The 20,787-nt window shown below is 47.7% G+C and overlaps 1 long non-coding RNA gene across 1 annotated transcript; it reads left to right on the top strand.

Annotated features, from left to right (window-relative positions):
* The first annotated feature begins 1,967 nt into the window (after positions 1-1,967).
* LOC148053489 (uncharacterized) lies at positions 1,968-20,226 on the top strand. Its single transcript, XR_015708711.1, has 3 exons — positions 1,968-3,261; positions 3,929-4,003; positions 18,874-20,226. It is a non-coding gene; the product is annotated as an uncharacterized LOC148053489 (long non-coding RNA).
* Positions 20,227-20,787: the final 561 nt, after the last annotated feature.

The raw sequence follows: 20,787 nt of genomic DNA, 5'->3' as shown, positions 1-20,787 counted from the left end.
CACCTAATTCCTCCTATAAGAGTGTGACAACCCAAAGGAAGCGCTTACAGGAGCCAAAAAAAAAGCATGCTCCGTGCTCTGCTTTTGCCACACTGGGTTTTCCAGCAATGAACCTTGGACTGGCCCAGGATGCCGGAGCCTGGCTGGGGACCGGCGATAAGCAGCTGCTAGCACGGTCCGTGGGGCAGACGTGGCCATGTGGCGGTGGAGGCGATGCCCTGCTGTGGGCAGCAGGACCTTCTTGCCTTCTCCAGTCCAACATGTGTGAACTTGAGCTGCTGCACCAAGACTGGGCTGCTGCCTTTCTGACACCTCAACAAAATAAATACAGCAAATGGGAGCAGCAGTGTCAAGAGAACCTGAAACCTGCGGCTGCCTTTAAAGAAAACCTCCACAGATATTTTGATCTTAAAGGGATTACCATGTGGCTTTTGTAGCTCAAGCAATTATTTGGCACCACCTTCATGTCATATAGAAGTGATTGGCATTTAATTTAATTGAAGTATTTGGTAGTGGATTTAAGAACAAAAGGACAGATCTGTATCTCTCTTCCCAGGTTTTCCCCAGTGTTGAGATATTTCTCCTGTACAGGGGCTGGGGGAAAGCCAGAGTCCGGCCCCCATGCTCCAGGCGGACAGACACAATACTTGTGTGATTTGTAGCGTTATGCAAGTAAAATGGCAAGGAATGACTTGCTGGGTATTACTATTGTTCATTTGCTCCTACAGCCAACTTCCATTTTCCCATAGAAACAGCTAACGCAGAGAATCTAATAGGTTTCCACATGTTTCCCTGCCCTTCAGGATAAAACTGCTGGGTTTAGAGGTTAGATTAAAAGAGTCAGGAAATTGCTTCAATAAGCTGAAATTTCTGTTGATACTGAATCCTTTCAGAAACGTTTGCTGCGTTCTGCCAGTTTTGTTCCTAATCTGAGTAACTCCTCTACCAGCAGGGCTTAAAAGAAAAAGGTCAGGTTGAGAGGAACGCGTTCTCTCCCAAAGCTAACAAACCCCTCGGCTTCACGGCTGGCCTGGGACCACACATGAGCCGGAGCTGGGGAGCGCTGAACAGCCAGGGTGCATCAGCACATCCCTGGGACAGCGAATGCCACTGCTGCCGCGTCCTGGGGACCATGACACTGGGTGTCCCAGCAGAGATGCTGGCACTGAGGGTGGCACCTCCTAATCACAGGCTGTGGTGGGGATGCAGAAGAGCTTTCTCCTTCAACATCCCTCCTGTGGCTGCTGCTTCCCGATGTGTGTGCCCATCACTCCAGTGGGGTGTGCAGTTTTGCGCAGAGCTGTGCTCCAGGCCAGCCCTGTCCTCAGCAGTGATTTACCTCCACCTCATAGCCTTCTGTCCAGTATGAATTGCTTCTTCCTAAAGCCACACATCCCATTCTTGGCCAGCTTCCGCTCCCTGCTGGTATGTAACCACCTTTCGGTAAAGGCAGACCCCTCCCAGTTTTTTGGTCTGTTAGTACATCAGAAGGATAAAGACATCATTGCTTTGACACAAAAACATGGGGATGAGTTGTTATTGGAATGGCCCAGGAGTTTGCTCTGGCCTGGTGTTGCAGGCGACCAGCCAGGACAGCCCCATCCGCCTCCCCCATCCTGCAATGCGGGAGCAGGGACACCCTCACATGCCAGCTCCAGAGCATGGGGCTGGACTGCTGCTGGTGGCACTGATACACAGAAAGAGTTTGCACCTCAGTTCTCTTTTCTTATGAAATTATCTGCTATTACCAATGTCTACAGGAAAGTGCCTTCATCCCCGTGTTGCCTTTTGTTCCTCCCAGCTGCAGGAGGACACTTGGAGTCACGGTACCCTTCGCTAATGACAAAGAGCTCCTTCCCCATAGCCCCAGGATGTCTGACCCTTCAGGAGAAGCCTCTCCCAGGCCTGATGCTTGCATTTAGTTGTACATAACCTCAACAAACACTGGGAGTAGAGCGGCAGGACTGAAAAAAACAGGGGATGCCACTGACTCCCCTGTGTGAAAAGGCCTCTCTGCAGAGCAGCATCACCCTCAGAGTGACACTGTGTCCTCACCTTAGCTGGGCCAGATTTTTAATTTAATACAGGCTAATCAAGCTGGGCGACATCCAGAGCTTGATGAATCCGGTGTGATGAATCCCCCGCAGGGCAGGGTGACTTCTGAAGCACTGTTGCTTCGGTCTATCCATCTTGAATGACTCTGGATCCAAACGCTGAAGTTCTGGGATGGGATCCTTGGTGGTAGAACTTAGGTACGTGCAGCCGTGCTCAGCTCTGCACCAGCCGGCAATGAGGAGGTGGGACCAAGGGTCATGCCGTTGGTTTCCTGAAACCGAACTTGTCTGGCCGTAAGCTGCCTCTGCAGAGGCCTGGGCATGTCTCTTGCTGGTAGGCACTTTGTTCTTGCGCAGCGTGAAATGGTAGCAGTGTCAAGCCTGTCTTTTCCCTCTAGAAATGCTGTGTGAAAGAGTTCCCCTAGAGAAGACAAGCGGTTGGAAATAACCCTGGGCGCAGCGGTGGCTGATGTGCTTATACAGGCGGAGCTGCCTCCCCCTCCCTCTGTTGCTGATGGTCACGTATGTCTCCTGCGCCTGTCTGTGGTCTGCAGCCTCGGTGGGGGCTGCAAAGTGAATGATGGATTTACATTCACTGGGAGAACATCCCTTATCAGTGATACTCTGGATTTTAAGGTCTTCATGTCACTACCTTCATAACTGCTATAATCTGGTGGGAAAATTGCCTAGTGTCTAGCAAATACCCCGCTCAAAGGCCGTGGTAGTCATTGTCTGACGATGTCACCTGGTCCTGAGTTCAGCCCCGCAAAGGAGAGCCATTTGCTGAAGAGTGATTTGTACACGCAATAAGCAAGCAAGCTCTGTGTCCTTTTTCAGACACACTTTTTCATGGCCATGTGCTTAAGCAGGTCTGGTTGCCCTCTCCTGGGGAGCATCGTTTCAACAATACATCCTCCAGGACTCCTGCCTGGGATGGCAAAATCTCAGCCTCTGTCGAGGAAAGCTTGACATGGCATTATAAGGCTCAGACGTGGTGAGAAGGTACCTCCTGCCATGAGAGCGATGCTCCCTCTCGGCCCCCAGCAGTGCTGCCTAACCTCTTCTCGCCGCAGGCTGTGCTACTCGCCCCCTTCCTCTGCTGGCCCGGGACATGCCCAGGATGGTGAGCTGGGCTCAGGCGCAGGTCTCAGCATGCAAAACCAGCCCTGCCCGATGAGACGTGTGCACCCTGAGGCACTTACTCCAGGTATACACAGCCATGGTTGCCCTCTCCAAAACTATTGACACGTTTATGCTAAAAGCGCAAATGCTATAGCCCTGGGGTGCCTTGTCCTGCCCCGGGGCACCCCGGCCATATGACACAGAGCAGCTTCATGTGCAGCCAACGCAGGGCTCACACAGCAGAGAGGGTCCTTGTGCTCTTCTGACCAGAGTCTGGTCAGGCACGGCACAAAGCAGAGCTGCTGCTAGTCCTCTTCCCCCTGCACAGCTCAGTATTTAAAGAAACCATCCAGGACTATTCACACTTAAGAATAAGCTGTGGCATTTGAGCAATTTCAGCTGGCCTGCATCTGCCATATGAAGCAAGCTGTGCTCTTTTCTTAAGGACAGACTTCCTTTAGGTCGAGTCTTTCAAGGACAGACTGCACCACTGCTGAGAAAGCGTTTGGCTGAGAGACAACAGCTTTCTCTTTGTAACATGGCAAGCATGTCTGCTGTGCCAGGGCCTTTCTCTCCTGTGCCTGAAGCTGGGCACTAAAACACCTGGGTTTTAGTAAGAAAACCTCCAGCATTGAAACCCAGCACATGGAGAAGATGATTGGTTTTCAGGACTGCAAAGTTCTTGGGGAGGAAAGGAAACAAGAGGAGACGGGTTGGCAAATGACCTGATCATAGTCTATTAATCTTTACAGGAGGAGTCCATACCTGCTAATGAGCAGCTTCTGAGTCTGCCTCTGTGGGGAGCAGATGTCATTCCAGACCAAGAGGTAGGCACAAGAGTATTCAGGTATTTATTATAAAGCACCTTAAAACCCTACTGGTAGATGATCCCCTGCAGGACCTCCAGCCCTGAGAGCAGTTGGCACAGGGGGATCACGCTATAGTAGGAGTGGTCCATGGTGTGAGCTGGCTCCCAGACATGGGGAGACCATCGGGGCCAGACACGTGCCAGGGACCACTGACCACCTCAGCATCATAGGCAAAGTTCTTCTGGTGCCTGGCCCCCAGGGCTGGTGCAGGTTACCTTTCCCCAAGGGTCTGACCCAAGCGCTGGGACTATGGCTTTGCTGGGGCATTTGCTGGAAGTCATAACGTGAAATAAGAGCACAACAGTTCTCATAAATGGTTTTTTATCTTGCTATGCTACACAAAGTTTTTACATTGACTCAATCCCAAGGAAGATGTTTTCTAAATAAAAAAAATTCCCAAGCTAACCATGACTTCCCAAAGGATGTTAATAAAAAAAAAAATTCATTCACCATGACGAAAGATGACTGGCAAGGACACGTGGAAGATAGTAATACTATTGAGTGGCACGTGAGCTCAGAAGGAAAGATCTGTTTCCCATTACACAGCCCATTTCCCATAAATCTTAGCTTGAAGCAGTTACTTCAGTGAGTGCCAGCCAGGCTTTTATTTTTTTCTGTACAGTTTTGAGTAATGCATGACTAACGGGCCTAGCCTTGCTGATAAGAGTGCAGAAGGCTCATTGCTGATGCTTTGCACCGGTGTAATTGACTTTTATGGAGTTGCTCCTGACTTGCACTCATTAATAGGCTCCGAAACATGACTGCAGATTGGCAAGTTATCACATAGCACCTCAGCAGCAGCAAGTGCCCAAGCGTGATCTGAGCCTCTGGCAGCAGAGGTTAGGTTTGACATCATTTAGCTTGCTGTGAGAGAGAATACAGCTACACCGAATTGCCTCATGTCTCCTGAAGGCTCCGTCAGTCCAGACAGTCATCACAACTCCCGCTATGCATGGGAGCGAATGTGTCTGAGCCTCTGCTGGGCAGAATATGCCTCCCACTCCTTGGGATACTCTCCGTGCCCTTGTCATTGCCCCTGGCTATTTTAGGATGTTGTCTCCACTCACATCCAGCACTGCTGGCTGTGGCCAGGCTACTTGCCCTGCCACACCACGTGCTGGAGCCTTATACTGGCCAGTGCTCACCAAGGTCTCATGGCCATTTAGCTTTGTCAGTAAATCCATGCCTGCTGAGGATGGCTGCTCTCCAGCCATCGCAGCTGGAAAGAGCCAGTTGGCACATGGGGTGGCATGTGGGATTGCTGTGCATCTTTTGGAGGTGAACCGTTTGGTGGCACTGCCTCCTTAAAGATCTCCACCACCAGAAGCTTCATCCAACCCCCGCTGTGAATAAGGAACAAGATGTTCCTGCTGAAACCCAGAGGGCCCTGCAGTAGCAAATGGCAATTTTAGGAGATGAGACCAAAGCCACAGATGGGCAGAAGGAGGAGAGCACTTGCCCCTGCCTGCTTGAAGTCAGGCAGAAATCAGCCTGGCGATGGGCTCTGCTGCCTCATGGGCTTAGCCCATGACTGGGACTCTGTAAAACCTGCTTCCCACTAACTGACCCAGCCCCTAACGACCTCCACCCAGCGCCTCACCATGCATGTTGAGGTTGCAGACCACAAAACTGCATTAGCAGTGTGCTGGCCTGCCAGGGACCTTCCACATCAGGCAAGCACCCTGTCCTGTTTCAAGAAACAGCCCTTCTTTGTTGAGCTGTAACGTAGAGCAAAGGTATATTTAGTGGGTTTTTTTCACCTAGATGGGGCAGTGGGTGCTGCAAGCTTGGATGCAAAGAGGAAACAGGAGAAGCAGCAAGGATGATGTGGAGAGAGTTGGTTAAGCTCCTTGCAAGCAAGGGAATGGTTGGTAGGGAAAGAGGAACATTGAACTTTCAAATGTTACTGGTAATTAATAGTTCAAAACCTCCAGAAGGAAAAAAAAATGAAATATTGTATGTTTCATTAAGATTTTATACATGGCATTTTTTCTAACAGTCCCAAGTGTTTAATAAATTGTATTTAGCTCTCCTTTAGTCTGCCCTTTTGTTCATTTACTAGCTAAGTGAGGCCAGAGAGAAAGAGTGAAAGAGCATTTTTGGCAAAGGGAAGCTTTTAATATGTCACATTTAATAGAAGTAATAAGTACACAAAATCCCAGGATCTATAAAGGGCTTTGTACAGGAAGGTTAATTTGCATCTCTATTGGATATCTTTTCCTAATTATCTTGTTGTTGTTGTTCTTACTTCGTTTGCTGTGTGGATGAGTATCAAGGCATTTCCTCTGCCCAGTGGGGAATGGTTGACACAGTTCACTGCAGAGCTGGGACCCTTGAGCACAGAGCAGTCATCGGGAGTGCTGCAAGCTCCGTGTCACACCAGAAGTGAATCGTTAGGGAGAGATGCCCACAGGGACTTCAAGTTCTTTTGCCCCGTCTTTGCACTCACAATGTTTTAGAGCCCACAAGATCACCTGAGCAGAGGCATGCCAGATATTATTTGCGAATCCGTGGATGGGGTTGAAACACAGAAGGCTGGAGTCAAAATAATCCTCTTCCTGGTTTCCAAGGCACCCTTTATTTCTGAAGTGCTTGCAAATATTGAAGCCTGGTCTGTGCCAGCAAGGCCAGGCCAGAAAAACCCTCTCTTACATGCAGTCTCTTCAGCGATTATGCTGTTTTACCACATCTTTTAACGACTAGCATATTTCCCCATAAAATAGGAGGAGTAGGTGCCCGAAGCCTGGAGAAAAGCAAATGTCCGTCTTATCTTCAGCAAGAACAAGAAGGAGGATCCAAGGAACTACAGGCTGATCAGCCTCAACTTCATCCCTGGAAACCATTTCCAGGTACATGAATGACAAGAAGTCACCAGGAGTAGTCAGCATGGTTTCACTAAGGGGAAGTCATGCTTGACCAAACTGACAAACTTATATGATGAAATGACTGGCATGGTAGATGAGGGGAGAGGAGTGGATAGTGTCTACCTGGACTTCTGTGAGGATTTCGACACTGTCTCACATTAGAATCTCATAGAAAAGCTGTTGATGTATGGGTTAGTTGAGCAGACAGTGCATTGGATTGAAAACTGGCTGAAAGGCCAGGCCCAGAGGGTGGTGGTCAGTGGCACAAAGTCTACTTGGAGGCCAGTGACGAGCAGTGTACCTCAGGGGTCTATACTGGGTACAGTCCTGTTTGACATCTTCATTAATGATCTGGATGAGGGGAAAGAGTGTGCCCTCAGCAAGTTTGCAGATGACAAAACTGTAAGGAGTGGCTGATATGCCACAGGGTCATGCTGCCATCCAGAGACCTCAACAGGCTGGAGAAATGGGCCAACAGGAACTTCATGAAGTTTAACAAAGAGAAGTGCAAATTCCTGCACCTGGGGAGGAATAACCCCATGCACCAGTATATGCTGGGGGCCACGCCACTGGAAACCAGCTTGGCAGAAAGGGATCTGGGGGTCCTGGTGGACACCAAGTTGAACATGAGCCAGCAATGTGCCCTTGTGGCAAAGAAGGCAAATCGTATCCTGGGCTGCATTAGACAAAATATTGCCAGCAGGTGAAGGGAGGGTGCAAAGAAGTCAGAACCAGGCTCTTTTCGGTGGTGCCCAGTGACAGAAGAGGCAATGGGCAGAAACTGAAACACAGAAGGTTCCCTCTGAACGTCAGGGAACACTTTCACTGTGAGGGTGACCGAGCACTGGCACAGGTTGCCCCAGGAGGTTATGGTGTCTCCACCCTTGGAGATATTTAAAAGCTGTCTGGACACAGTTCTGGGCAACTGGCTTTAGATGGCCCTGGTTGAGCAGGGAGCTTGGACCAGAGAACCTCTGGAGGTCCGTTCCTACCTCAACCATTCTGTGACTCTGCGAGGGCCCACAATAGCAGGAAAGTCACATATTGAGGTATTCTGGTGGCCTCTGTTGAAGGTGATCTCTCTAGAGGTCACTAGCTCTTACCAACCTAGGATCAGAGCTGGAAGAAGAGCAGTGAATTGCCACAGGACTCATTGCCTACCAGCCCCCCGGGGACTGCCCTCCCTTGACTTTGCAACCCAGCTCACTGGCTTTACCCACTCCCGTGTGCTGGACAACCCCGTCCCTCGCCTGCCACCCCCCTTGCAGCAGCTATGACAGCACCCTGCCAGCTCCCCACAGAGCATTTCTGTGGAAGTCAAAGAGGACTGAGGGCAGGGTAGGAGCTGGCATTTACACATCATTGTAGCTCCCCACCACTTGCATTACCTGTGCCTTTGTTCTAGATGGAGAGGCTGCCTGTTACCACAGGCCTCTTCACTTAAGCTACCACGTTTTGCCTGCCAACTTGCACTCAAATCCCGTGCTGTTTATCAGTGTACTTATTTTCTCTGGAGGAAGGTGAGCAATTTAATTAATGCTGAATTTCAGCTTGTAAGAAAGCAGGCTCTCTCACTGACAGATGAAGATTAATGCAGATCCTTTCCCTTTCTCAAGACTTTATACTTGGCTAGCCTGACTCCTTGCATGGATGCAGCCTGCATGTTTGAGCATGGAACAACTGTTTTTCAGGCATGCTGAGATATCCTTTGTTTTCTGCAGCACAGTGATGATTGATTGATATATATTGCATCCTTGCCAGTGCCTGAAGCTCAAAAGCTGAGGATGCTGGGCAGGCTGGAGCTGGTAAGCTGCAGGGACACCAATGAGCTGCTCTTTAGCACCCTCCAGCCATCTAAATTAGGAAAAGGAAGAAGCACAAAAATGGACTTTTTCTGAAATACTGAGACAAACAGTTTAAATGCTAGCTGTTTCTCAGCAGTAGAGTCCACACTGCAGTTTGCACAAACTCACAAACTCCTTCTGGCTCCTAATATTATGCCCACATTACATGGAGACCAGCCCAGACTCAGCTGTGAGCTAGAGGTGACATTTGGTTCTGTCTACATGGGGAAAGTCTGAACCCAGGCCACCCAGGAGCACTGGTCCATGCCTACAACTGGGATGGGGTGGCTGTGCTGCTCTCACCCAGGCTGTCACCCGCTTTCTTACCCGTTCTTGCACCAACATGATGCAGTCAAGGTTGGGCAGGTAAAATGGCCATGAGGTCCTCCCTGAGGGACACACATGGGCAGCTGGGGTTTACAGGCTACCTTTTGTTGGATTGCCTTTATAACACCATAGCCCGGTCTTGTTTCCACTTTGGCCATCCAAAACTGAGAGGACAAATCCTGCTACACGATGTGACTCCTTCCGATGTTGTAGGTGTATAGCCAAGAAGAGGAAAGGAAGGACCATAGAATCATAAAATTGTAGAATAGTTTGGTTTGAAAGGGGCCTTTCAAGGTCGCCTAGTCCAACCCCCCTGCAATGAGCAGGAACATCTACAACTAGACCAGGTTGCTCAAAATCTCATCCAATCTGACCTTGAATGTTTCCAAGGATGGGGCATCTATCACCTCTCTGGGCAACCTGTTCCAGTGTTTCACCACCCTCATCAGAGATTTATTCCTTATATCTAGTCTGAATCTACACTCCTTTAGTTTAAAACCATTACCCCTTGTCCTATGGCTACAGGCCCTGCTAAAAAGTCTGTCCCCATCTTTCTTATAAGCCCCCTTTAAGTATTGAAAGGCTGCAATAAGGTCTTCCCTCAGCCTTCTCTTCTTCAGAGTGAGCAACCCCAACTCTCTCAGCCTTTCCTCATAGCAGAGGCGTTCCAGCCCTCTGGTCGTTTTTGTGGCCCTCCTCTGGACCCTCTCCAACAGGTCTATGTCCTTCCTGTGCTGAGGACCTCAGAGCTGGATGCAGTACTCCAGGTGGGGTCTCACCAGAGCAGAGTAGAGGGGCAGAACCATCTCCCTTGACCTGCTGGCCACACTTCTTTTGATGTGGCCCAGGATACAGTTGGCCTTCTGGGCCGCGAGAGCACATTGCCAGCTCATGTCCAGTTTTTCATTCACCAGTACTCCCAAGTCCTTCTCTGCAGGGCTGCTCTCAGTCCCTTCATCCCCCAGCCTACCTTCATCCCCCAGATATGGAGGGTTGCCCCGACCCAGGTGCAGGACCTTGCACTTGTCCTTGTTGAACCTCATGAGGTTCACACAGGCCCACTTCTTGAGCTTGTCTAGGTCCCATCCCATCCCTCAGGCGTGTCAACCACACCAATCAGCTTGGTGTCATCTGCAAACTTGCTGAGGGTGCACTCGATCCCACTCTCTGTGTCATTGATGAAGATATTGAACAGTACTGGTCCCATACAGACCCCTGAGGGACGCCCCTCATCATGGGCCTCCATCTGGACATTGAGCCATTGACCACTACCCTCTGGATGCGACCATGCAGCCAATTCCTCATCCACTGAACAGTCTACCCATCAAATCCATATCTCTCCCATTTAGAGAGAAAGATGTTGTGAAGGACCATATCAAAGGCTTTACAGAAGTCCAGATAGATGACATCCGTAGCTCTTCCCTGGTCCACTGTCATAGTGGTGCCATCATAGAAGGTCACTAGGTTGGTCAGGCAGGACTTGCCCTTGGTGAAGCCATTCTGGCTGTCTCAAATCACCTCCCTGTCCTCCATGTGTCTTAGCATAGATTCTAGGAGGACAGTAGTTCCCAGGGTCCTCCTTTCTACCCTTTTTAAAAATGGGTGCAATGTTTCCCTTTTTCCAGTCACTGGGAACTTCACCTGACTGCCATGACTTTTCAAATATCATGGAGAATGGCTTGGCAACTACATCAGCCAATTCCCTCAGGACTCTGGGATGCATCTTGTCAGATCCCATATGTTCAGGTTCCTCAGGTGGTCACCATTTAGGGGGAGAACTGTGATCACCGCAAACATTGTGTCCCTTAAATTAGAGGTCTCCGCCACTGCTCCCAGAGATGCTCTCCACCTGTGCCTGCTGCCTCTCCCTCCGGACCTTTTGAGAAGAAGCTCTGGTGGAGGCAGGTGTTGCTCTGCAGGGACAGGAGCAGTTGTGATCCTCCTGCAGATGCCAATGGAGTCAAACTGGAACAGCAACACAGGTTTTGCCCTTCCCTTTGAGCCATCTGTGCCCCTGAGGACAGCTCCCGCTAATCCAGGATGGTTGTTGAGTGGCATAGTGCAAAGGCATCCCTCCGTCATTGCAACTGCATGTCCCTCAGACCATGATATCCCCTTATGGAAAAGATGAAAACCTGATCATCAAAAGGGCCACAGAGATAAGGAAACTCTTATATTTCTCGTGTGTCTGCTCTATGAAAAGAAGGCAGCCCTCATTCCACTTGCTCTGGCAACAAAGAATTAGAGGTTGGTTGGGGAAAGATGCAGAAACTGAAAGGAGAGTAAGAGGAAGCTTATGGAAACCCACCAAGGTTGCTGTCACTCAGAGCATCAGCAAGGACCTCTGTTGACCATCAGGGCAGAGGACCAGCTGTGAGGACACAGCCCGTGCAAGACACCTGACATTATTGCTGCTGCTGGCCCTTTGCCTGCTATTTTCCTCCTCCATCCCTGGAAGGAGGAGGCCAGAGGAAAAATATTTGCAACTTATTTAGCATCTGTCCATGCAAAATTTGTGTGTCCAGAACAGTTTTCCGGCTCTGCGGGGTCCCAGAATGGTGCCAGCAGCAGTTTGCTGCAGCTTTTGCTCTTGCACATTTCTTTCTGTTTCCCTCTTCACACGTTTTTGCTTCTGCTCCTCCGTCCCTTTCAGCTTTCCACTTGATCTTGAAGCCAGCAACCCTGCAGTGAAGGGGGAAAGTTTGATTCAACTGGCTACTGGAGAGATCCCAGACCAAAAAAAAATGACCCACAGCAATGAGGTCTGATACTGGGTGACTCTGATGATACTGAACCCCCTAACTCCTTTCCCTCCTTCCCACAAAATGAAAAATAGGTAGATAGGTACATAATATAGGTCTTGATACCACCAAGTACAGCTGTGTACTGTGGCTGGATTCACCAGAAGGGTTTGGAGGGATGTCAAAGATGTCTCAGTGATCTCCCCATCATTACCGCCACCTCAACAACCAGTCTAACTGGGGCATCACTCGTGGCAGAGACTGCAGAGAAGGAGGGTGCTGGAGCCTTCCTCCCCCTTTGCAGCATCACATCCCGCACGGGGAATTGCCAAGGCTAGGGAGGGAGCTGGGCTTCCCCAGCATTTGTGGAGCTGTGCAGAGCCAGGCCCAGGAGCTGAAGGAGCAGCCTGATCACCCAGCACTTTTGGTAGCTCTTCACATTTTGTTGTAGATGTGTGGAAACACAATGCTACTGTGAGACTGGGGTATCGCCCACCTGAAGATAACACACAGCAGACCTGTAGCAGACATGCATCCACAGTCGCCCCAGTGCCTCGTAGCCTGAGGGGTTCAGCAGAGCTGCAGTCCCCCCTTTCCTCTGCTCCATCCCGCCTGCTTCTCCACAGGGGTCAAGCCAAGTCCCATTCCTACCTGAAAGCAAGAGCTTACTTTGCAACCAACTCGAAATGCAGTGACAGAAATAACCCTTCTCTAATCCTTCTTCTCTAAGAGGGACTGAATCTCCTCTTTTCAGCAGGGAGACTGCAGTTTGACTGCCTCTGCCTTGCCTAACCCTCTACTTCAACATGCTTTATGCTCTATTTTGATTCCTTTTCCTCTTCACCTCCTAGAAGTTTGTGCTGTTGCCTTGACTTTTCAAATATGCCTACCTGCCTTCAAATGGGCCTCATTTCCACTTCTTGAACTGTTTAAACTTTCAGTAGTGACCTGTTAAGCCAAGCCTTTATTAACATCACACAGCAACAGAACTAAGAGACGGTCTTGTGCTCAGCACATCACCATCAGCCCCTCTGGGTTCAAGAGGGCGATGAGCAATTGACACTCACATGCTCAGAGAGAAGCAGTCCTGACATACCGGGTGCTAAAAATAAGTATACAGTTGTAGCTGGTTACCTGAGCACTGTCAGGCTCTGTATAATCCACAGGGAGAGATGAGAACCTCTAGAAGATAATTGAACCTACTTAAGATATATATTGTTTTCTGTTTGGCTCCATTTTCTCAATCTCATCTTATCTACCTTCCTAAACATATCTGCAGAATTTAAATTTTGTTCAAGGTGGCATTTAAGGTAAAATACCCGTGCAAATTAGATTAGTTCTGGATTGTTAGATCACTTCCCAATTTCTGAGTAAACACTGCCAACCATTTTCAGAAGTGCCAACACCCGATGAACAAACCACTATTATCCTTGCCGTTGCAGACTTGTCATCTCCTGAGATGTAAGCAAACAGCCGGCGTTATTCTACACCAGTTAAACAACATCATTTCACAGATAATTTACACTAAGGGAAAGCATATCAACAGGTGTTTTAATACCTGGGAATATAATTTCCAATTTGGGAAAGCGAGAACTCTGGGAAGTGGCATAAGCAAAACGCCATTAATGCAGCTAAAGTGCAGTTTACACTGAGTTTTGGGCTTAAATTCATAGAATAATCAAATTTGGGTACCAGGCTACTTTTCCAGGTGCCACATTATACCCAGGCTGCTGCCACTACTCTGTACCCTCCCGCATCCAAGGCCTCAGCACCTGCTACCTGGGCATGCCTGGCACAAAACAAGTGTGTTGCTGTCAGCAGTATTTTAGCATAGCGCAATGTCTGCGTTCAGGAACATACTAGCAAAGCTGCTATTCATCTTCTGTGTGTCAGTGGTCAGAGCTTTCACCTGGGGGAAAATCCTATTTTCTTGACTTCCTTTGCCCCCTCCTCCCCAAAACCTGCACCCACAGCTCCCATATGCAGGAATGCTTTAACCCACTACAGTATGAGGATATTTCAGGTGAAAAACCTCGCCAGAACTCTCACAGGGGCTATACGGTTGGGACACAAGGCTCAAGGCCTGGGATTGTGAATGATAGAGGCCTTCAACCCCCTGAGTTTGGAGAGAGACAGATGAGAAAACGCCTGCCTTGGCAGGGCTGTGGGGGTAAGACCCTTTCCCTGTCACCTTAGCGGGTTGTGCTGTCCCTCTGTGGTCCATAGGGATAAGGACGGGGTGGCCAACAGCAGGGAGGTCTCTCCTGGTAAGGCAATTTGCAGTATATCCTCCGTTATCTTGGACGAAAATGAAATGTGTCCCAAGAGGGCACAGCCTTGCCTACTTAATTAATTACTGTGCGGGGATATGCTTCATGCAGCTTCATATAACATACAACAGGCAGTTTCATATAGCATCGAAGCTAAATCGGTGACCAAAATCCCCCTGTCAGAGTCCACAAAGAGCCAGCTGCCATGTCCGTACGCACGGAGTCATTGCGGTATTGCCTTTCAGTGTCCTAGGGGACACGCAAATGTTGGCCACGGATAGAAGATCTCAGGACACGAGGTCGCATAAATCTGAGCGGCACAAAGAAAGCCCGTCAGCTGAGCCAGACTGCTGCAACAAACCTACAGTTCCTGACATTTACTATTCTGGGACAAAACAGCCCTAAATGCTGCATTTAAACTCTGGCTTTGAAAGGCTCCTATTTAAATCCAGACCGACGCTGCCGAAGCCAACACAAGTGACACAAAGGCACATGGGTGCCTGGCATTTTCCCATGTGGCACTCCAGTTACCCCCTCAGAATATGTGAAATCCCGCATCCCATTTACCAGAAATGGTCTGGAAGGGCTGAATCGCCTGTGACTATTTGTGGAAAAGGCCTCTCAACTCAAAGCATCCTCCCAAAACCCAGCACACAGAAATCCTCTTGTCCCCAAAACGGGGTGCGCCAGCCACACTGCTAACGAAGGCAGCTGGCAGAGTTGCCTCTCACCCTGCTAAATTGCCAGTGAACACAGACATTTTACTTTCTGGACTCAGGCAGGCACAGGAGGAAGGTGTGACACCTCTCATGCCAACAAGGACCCCGTGTCCCCCCTTGCTCGGAGAGGGCATGCAGGAGTGGAGCTTGCGGTGCTGGGAAGCTGCTGCATTAGCCCTTGGCATGGAGACTGGACTGGATCCCACAACAGCAACACAGTTCCTGCCTCGAGGTTTGCAGAACAATAGTCCTTTCAATTAGTGATTAAACCAGTATCTTTGCAAACTCCGGTTATTTCTGGATTGCAATTGGCGTGGATAACAGTTTGTTGCCCTGTTTCTTATAAGCCGGTTTTAGAGTAAGTGTTTTTATCTTACTGAGCTCTTTTTAATGAATCTTCAGCTGTTGCAGCACAAAAACTAATCTTCCCTATGAAATCGAAACACAATAATCTAATGTTGCTTATGAGATTGTTATCCTCAAAAACAAGGAGGTGATGACCGAAGTTGGAGGAAGCACAGGCTCTCCCTCTTATCCCAGCAGGACACAACTCAGACATGAGGAGGAGGAAAGGATCATCACTGAACTTTAAAGCCTAAAAATAACTAAGTCAGAGAAAGGCCTGGAAATCTTTTGCCCTTAAAGAGCTCAAGCCTTGTAGTAAGAGAGAGTAAAATTAAAGGTCAGTAGGTACCAGACAAACCCCACCGAGCACGGCTGGAGCAGGGGTATTCCTGCTGCCGATGCTGGGAGCAGCATGGATTTTCGGCCTCCCCAAGGCGGCTGTGCTTGCAGGGACAGGGACACGAGGGATGGCTGGGACAGGTACAGTGCCGGGCTCTTCCCTGCATGGGCTCTGCCTTCTTTCTTTGCACTGCAGCACTGGGCAGGAGCAAGTCCCAGTAACATCCCGGAGGCTGATGTTAGGGAGTGTCACATACCCGCATATCTGCAGTGTAGCTGATGCCTCGGCAGCCAGCTGACTTTTAAAAATAGCGTGGAGGGGAAGAGAGAGGAGGGTGCTCTCTGCCTTTCATGCTGGTCCTTCAGCTGCAGGCTCAGGAGAGGTTGATTCAACCTGAACTTGGTCTTCTGTCCAGCGAAAGAAGAGCAGGCTATCCAGACTAGATCCAGGGCTTTGTGCTGCAGAAGTAAATCAAATGAAGGTAAAATCATTGCTGACATTCAAAAGATGAGCCTGGGATGAAGCAGGCTCTTTTTATTTAATGAAAATGGGAAGAAAAGGAAGGTGGGCTTTTAAGATGATTGGTAGCATTATTTTCTGTTCCTGGAAGGCTCTTGTCCGTGAGTGTTGTTTCCCAGGAGCGGAGGTGTGCAGAAAGGCACAGAAAGGCTTTCAGCGCCATTCACTGTAACGCTGTAGATCTCACAGACTCAGAAGGAAACCTGTGCATAGGAGAGCCTGTAGCTATTGACTGCTAAAGGTAAATGCAGAGGAGAAAACTACTGAGTAAAGGGCTTTTCATGAGATGAGCTACCTTAAGTGGTACGCTGGGGTGGCAAGCATCCCACCAGCTTTGGTCCTGGTGCCAAAACCCACCGACACCTCTGGTCTCTGAGCAATGCCGGACCCCCACCAGCAAAGATCCCAGTGCCTGTGTGTCCCAGTGATACACACCCGCCGCTCCCCAGAAGGCCTTTTTTAAATACTTAACCTCCTTAGCCAACAACTGGGTATGAAGTCATATTTCTGAGCAGCCCAGCCTGGGAGGTGTCCGGTCCCCCAAGCCGCTGGCACCGTGGGTTGTCCCTGATGCTTCCATGTGGGAAGGAGTAGTGTACGCTGACCCAGAGCAGGCAGCAGCCAGGACAGCAAGGTCCCTGTAGAAGATTACTTCAGTGTTTTCAGAGCCATTAAGCTTTGATCAAACTCAGTCAGTACCAAACTTTAATGGGACCAGAACTGCATCCTGCTGGCGATGGCAATTAACCTATAGATGGTTTTTCTGTACCTTGAAAAGTGCAAAATAATGGATGAACACAAGATCTTGTTACTAAAACCAATTTGGTCTACATTTCTCCCACACAGCCAGCTTTTTTCCCCAAAAGTATTTAGACCTCAGCTTGCTATTACCACAAAACAAGAAAGTTTAACAGTGGCTAGAATAAGCTTCCCTGGCTGTAGCCTCCTTGTAATAGACACCATGATTTAAATTAGTGAGAAGAAGACATAAACATGAGTTTGATTTTCTTCTGAAAGGCTGTGTGCATTCCAGGCAACTTTTAAGAGCACTTCCAATGCTAGCTTTTAAGAGAAACTTTATCACACTGAGATTAAAGGATTAGAATTTAAAAAGTTCCTAGACAAGCCTTAAAATTTACAAAAAAGGAAGAAACATGTTAGAAGGAGAAGAAAAGAACCATTGTGAACACAGCAACGTCTGTTTCTAAAAACTGTAGAAGAGAGTGATGTTCTCTGCAACCTGATAAGACGCTTCTTCCTTTATCCATTATGATTTGAGAAACAGAAACCATCCGAAATGAATTTCATCTGGCGGGATTAAATGGGCTCCGCAGGAAGTTCTGTTTTCAGTCGCTTAACGTCAGGGATTACACAGCGTGCGTGTTCCCAGCAGATCCTTTTGCATGAGCCATTGATTACCTTACAGTGGGAAAGCCTGCTCAACCCAGCAGTCTCTCTGCCCAAGGGGTATGGTGCACTTATAAAAATGCAGAGTAATAAGCAATTACAGCGTCATGATGCAGAATTCTTGATAGCTGAATCTGTAGTTTATTGATGGCATCAGATTAGAGGCTTAGAGCCTGCGTAGGTGAAGGAGGTTTTTTTGCTAATGAAACTCCAGGTAAATCCTGCAAGTGCCTCAGGAAGCCTTCAGGCAAATTTGACTCTGCTCCTGGCACTACTCTTCTCCCTCTGGGCCCTGTTCAGCAAAGTACCTAAGTACATAAATATATACCCAAAGCTAAGCAGGTAGGTAATGATAGCTCTGAAAATGAACAGGGGTTTTTTATGCTTTTCTGAGGTATCAGTCTCACTTATGCCTGGGATAGATGGTGTCCTGCGAGTGTAGGACCTGAGCTCTAGAGGTGCGAAAGGCACAGATGCTCGTCAACAGTGCAGCCAGGGAGTTTGCATCAAGAGGACTTCACCAGGGCAAGCCTGTGAACCTGGGGGCTTAAAACATGCTCCTGATACCCCTCCTGCTTCCAGATCTCTTTTGCTGACATCTAAGTGATGGAGAAGGAGGCCTCCATCGAGTATGAAGAAAACCTGCAAGCAGGAGAGGAGAACATCATGTGGCTGCATCTTCCCACCGTGTACGTTGGTGACCTTCCATGCATGCACCATCCAACCCAGGTGACAGTAACAGCACTTACCTCCTCTCAGCCAGTTTCAAGGCGGGACCAAGTATATCTAGACCATCCCTGGTGAAGACTTGTCTAACCTGCTCTTTAAGATCACCAGTGGAAGAAGTTCAAGAACTCCCCAGGCCTCTCTGTCCACTGCTTCACCAGTTTACGATTAGAAATATTTTCCTACTACCTCATCCAAATGTTGTTTGCGGCAGCTTCAATCAAATATGTTTTGCCTAGTGGTACCAGACAGACAGAAAAAGCTGCTTTCTGTCCTCCCTACCACATTCAGAGAAACTGCTGCCCGCTCCTCTCCCCTCAGTCCTCTCTTTTCCAGAGTAACTTGTCTGCCATTCCTCCTGACTCAGATTCCTTAAACCTCCATCACAGCTGCCTATCCTGGAAAGTAGCCAACCTTTCTTAAACTGGGTTTAGCACACAAGTCCAAGACTCACCAACGAAGAGCAGAGCAAAATCACAGCCTGTGACGTTCTTACCAATACAACCCAGAATACATTTTCCCTTTTATTTAGTATTTCATCTTCTATCTGATATAAACTCATACCTGGGGATGTTTGATTTTTGTTTGTTTGGGTTGTTGGTTTTTTTTTTGGGGGGGGGTGCTGTTTTGCTGCCTCCTTTGTATTTGCACATTTGATCCCCCCTTCCCAAATTCAACATTTTACTGCATTTGACTTCATTGGTTGTGCTTTTCCCTGACTTACAGATTGCTCTGAGCCCTGCTGCATCCCTCAAGTACGTTTGCAAACTTCCCTCCAGGGACTTCATCCCTCCACAAATGAAAGTGCGTCCTCTACTCCATTGTCTGAACTGGAAGTGAAAAACAAATTGACTAAAATCTCTGCAAACATTTGTAAAGAAAAATTCATTAGAGAGTGAACTATTGACAGCTTGCCTTTAGGTGCCATATGTCAAGCAGTTCAGCACCTACCTTGTTATGATTTAATCTCTTTCCCATTCTCTTAGATTGTATATAAGACCATCGTCTGGCCATGACAAAAGCATTTCTGAAGTCATGATGCAACATATCAGCTACTTTTCCCCTGTTCACGGGACCAGTTATCCTGTCAAAGAAAGGAGTCAGACTGGACTCACATGACTTGTTTTTGAAAAATCTGCTTTTGATATATTTGCATTTTATCCTGCTGGTGCTTATAAAGTTGTAAATAATTCACGCAGATTGCTTCCAGGTACCAAAGCGAGTCTGACTGGTCTGTCTTCTCTCCATCCACATCCTTCTCCCTTTCCTTCTGTTGTTTGCTCTTGTCCAGCCTGCTGGGATCTCCTCTTCCACTCTCATTGCACACTCAAAGATAATTGCTGATGTTTCAAGGAGTGCTTCAGCTGATCCCTCACTTACCCTAGGGTGATTGTCATCTGTCCCTCCCAGCTTATCTAATTTCTCTAGTTTATGCTTTACATTTACAACATTTAACTGATCTAAACATTTCAACACTGAGGAAATTACAGGGAAATACCAAATAATGGTTATTATACATTGATTTATCAGTCTGCTGACTCAGGAGAAGTAATGGATCTTTTATGTCCCATTACTTTCAAAGATACTTTCAAATAGAGATAAACATTAGTTTTATTAGGTCTATTAATAATAATATGCTTATAATCCTGTTTTGAAAATAACATTTTTGCTACAAAGAAATAATGAAAGATCAAGTTTGAATTTCCTCTTTATAAATCTGTGACTCCTTCAGAGGCTATTCTTTATCTTTTATAAGGCCAAAATCTGCTGCATTTTTGCTTTAAAATCGAACTAGTTTTTAAACCCAATGGTAATAGAAGTTCATAATTTTGTTTCTTTCTCAAATCACTCAAACTGTTGCCATGGAAATAATTCTATATGGAGATGGGTCAAGAGAAAATAATCTCTTAGAGAAGATTGCTACTTGAAAAGCACATAAATTATAATAATTTAATCAAAAGCATAAAGTAGTCAATCTAAAAACCTATGCAAGTATAATAATTCAATTCAACTGCCTGATCTTTCTCTCCTGTGCATATCTTCTACACTATTGTTAAAAATCCATTACTAATTAATCTGCTAATACGGTTTTCCAGGACACAGCCCAGTTGGCCACTGAAAGTATTCTGCAAAGATGGTGAGAAAGGATTGCTGTTTGATAAAATAAAGAGCATTGTTCTCGCACTTGCTTGTCACTACGAGATAAATGTGATTTCTCCTGGATATAGAATCCTTTATCTTCCCCCTTTCTGCCCTGCCATACTGCTGTGGGAAGGCTTGCAATGCTTAATCCCTGTCTCAGATGTGGCTCCACGTCCGTTGTGAGCAATTTATCTCCAGGAACCTGGTTCCAAGCTCAGTGAAAAAACCCAAGAATCTTTGGAAAGAAAACATTGCTTTTTTTGAAGTCAGAAGTGCTAACAGCTACTAACTGAATTGTAAATATTTTGCTATTGAAAGTGTTTTTTGTTTTAAAGTAAGGAAATGCTCATATTAATATCATCAAGGAAAGGCCTGATTACTTTGGGGTAAAATGAATGCATCCCAGAAGTTCCAATTTACTTTACTTTTGTTCTTCTCATGAGTTCTCCTGTGAACACTTGTGGTGTATCTGTGCCTGTGAGCTGTATTAACAGGGAT

Source organism: Nipponia nippon, unplaced genomic scaffold (assembly GCF_047370975.1).
Source record: "Nipponia nippon isolate SJK-2023a ecotype South Korea unplaced genomic scaffold, ASM4737097v1 scaffold_4, whole genome shotgun sequence".
NCBI classification, from domain to species: domain Eukaryota; kingdom Metazoa; phylum Chordata; class Aves; order Pelecaniformes; family Threskiornithidae; genus Nipponia; species Nipponia nippon.
Note: the sequence above shows the minus strand (reverse complement) of the source record. Positions and strands in the feature narration are given on the sequence as shown.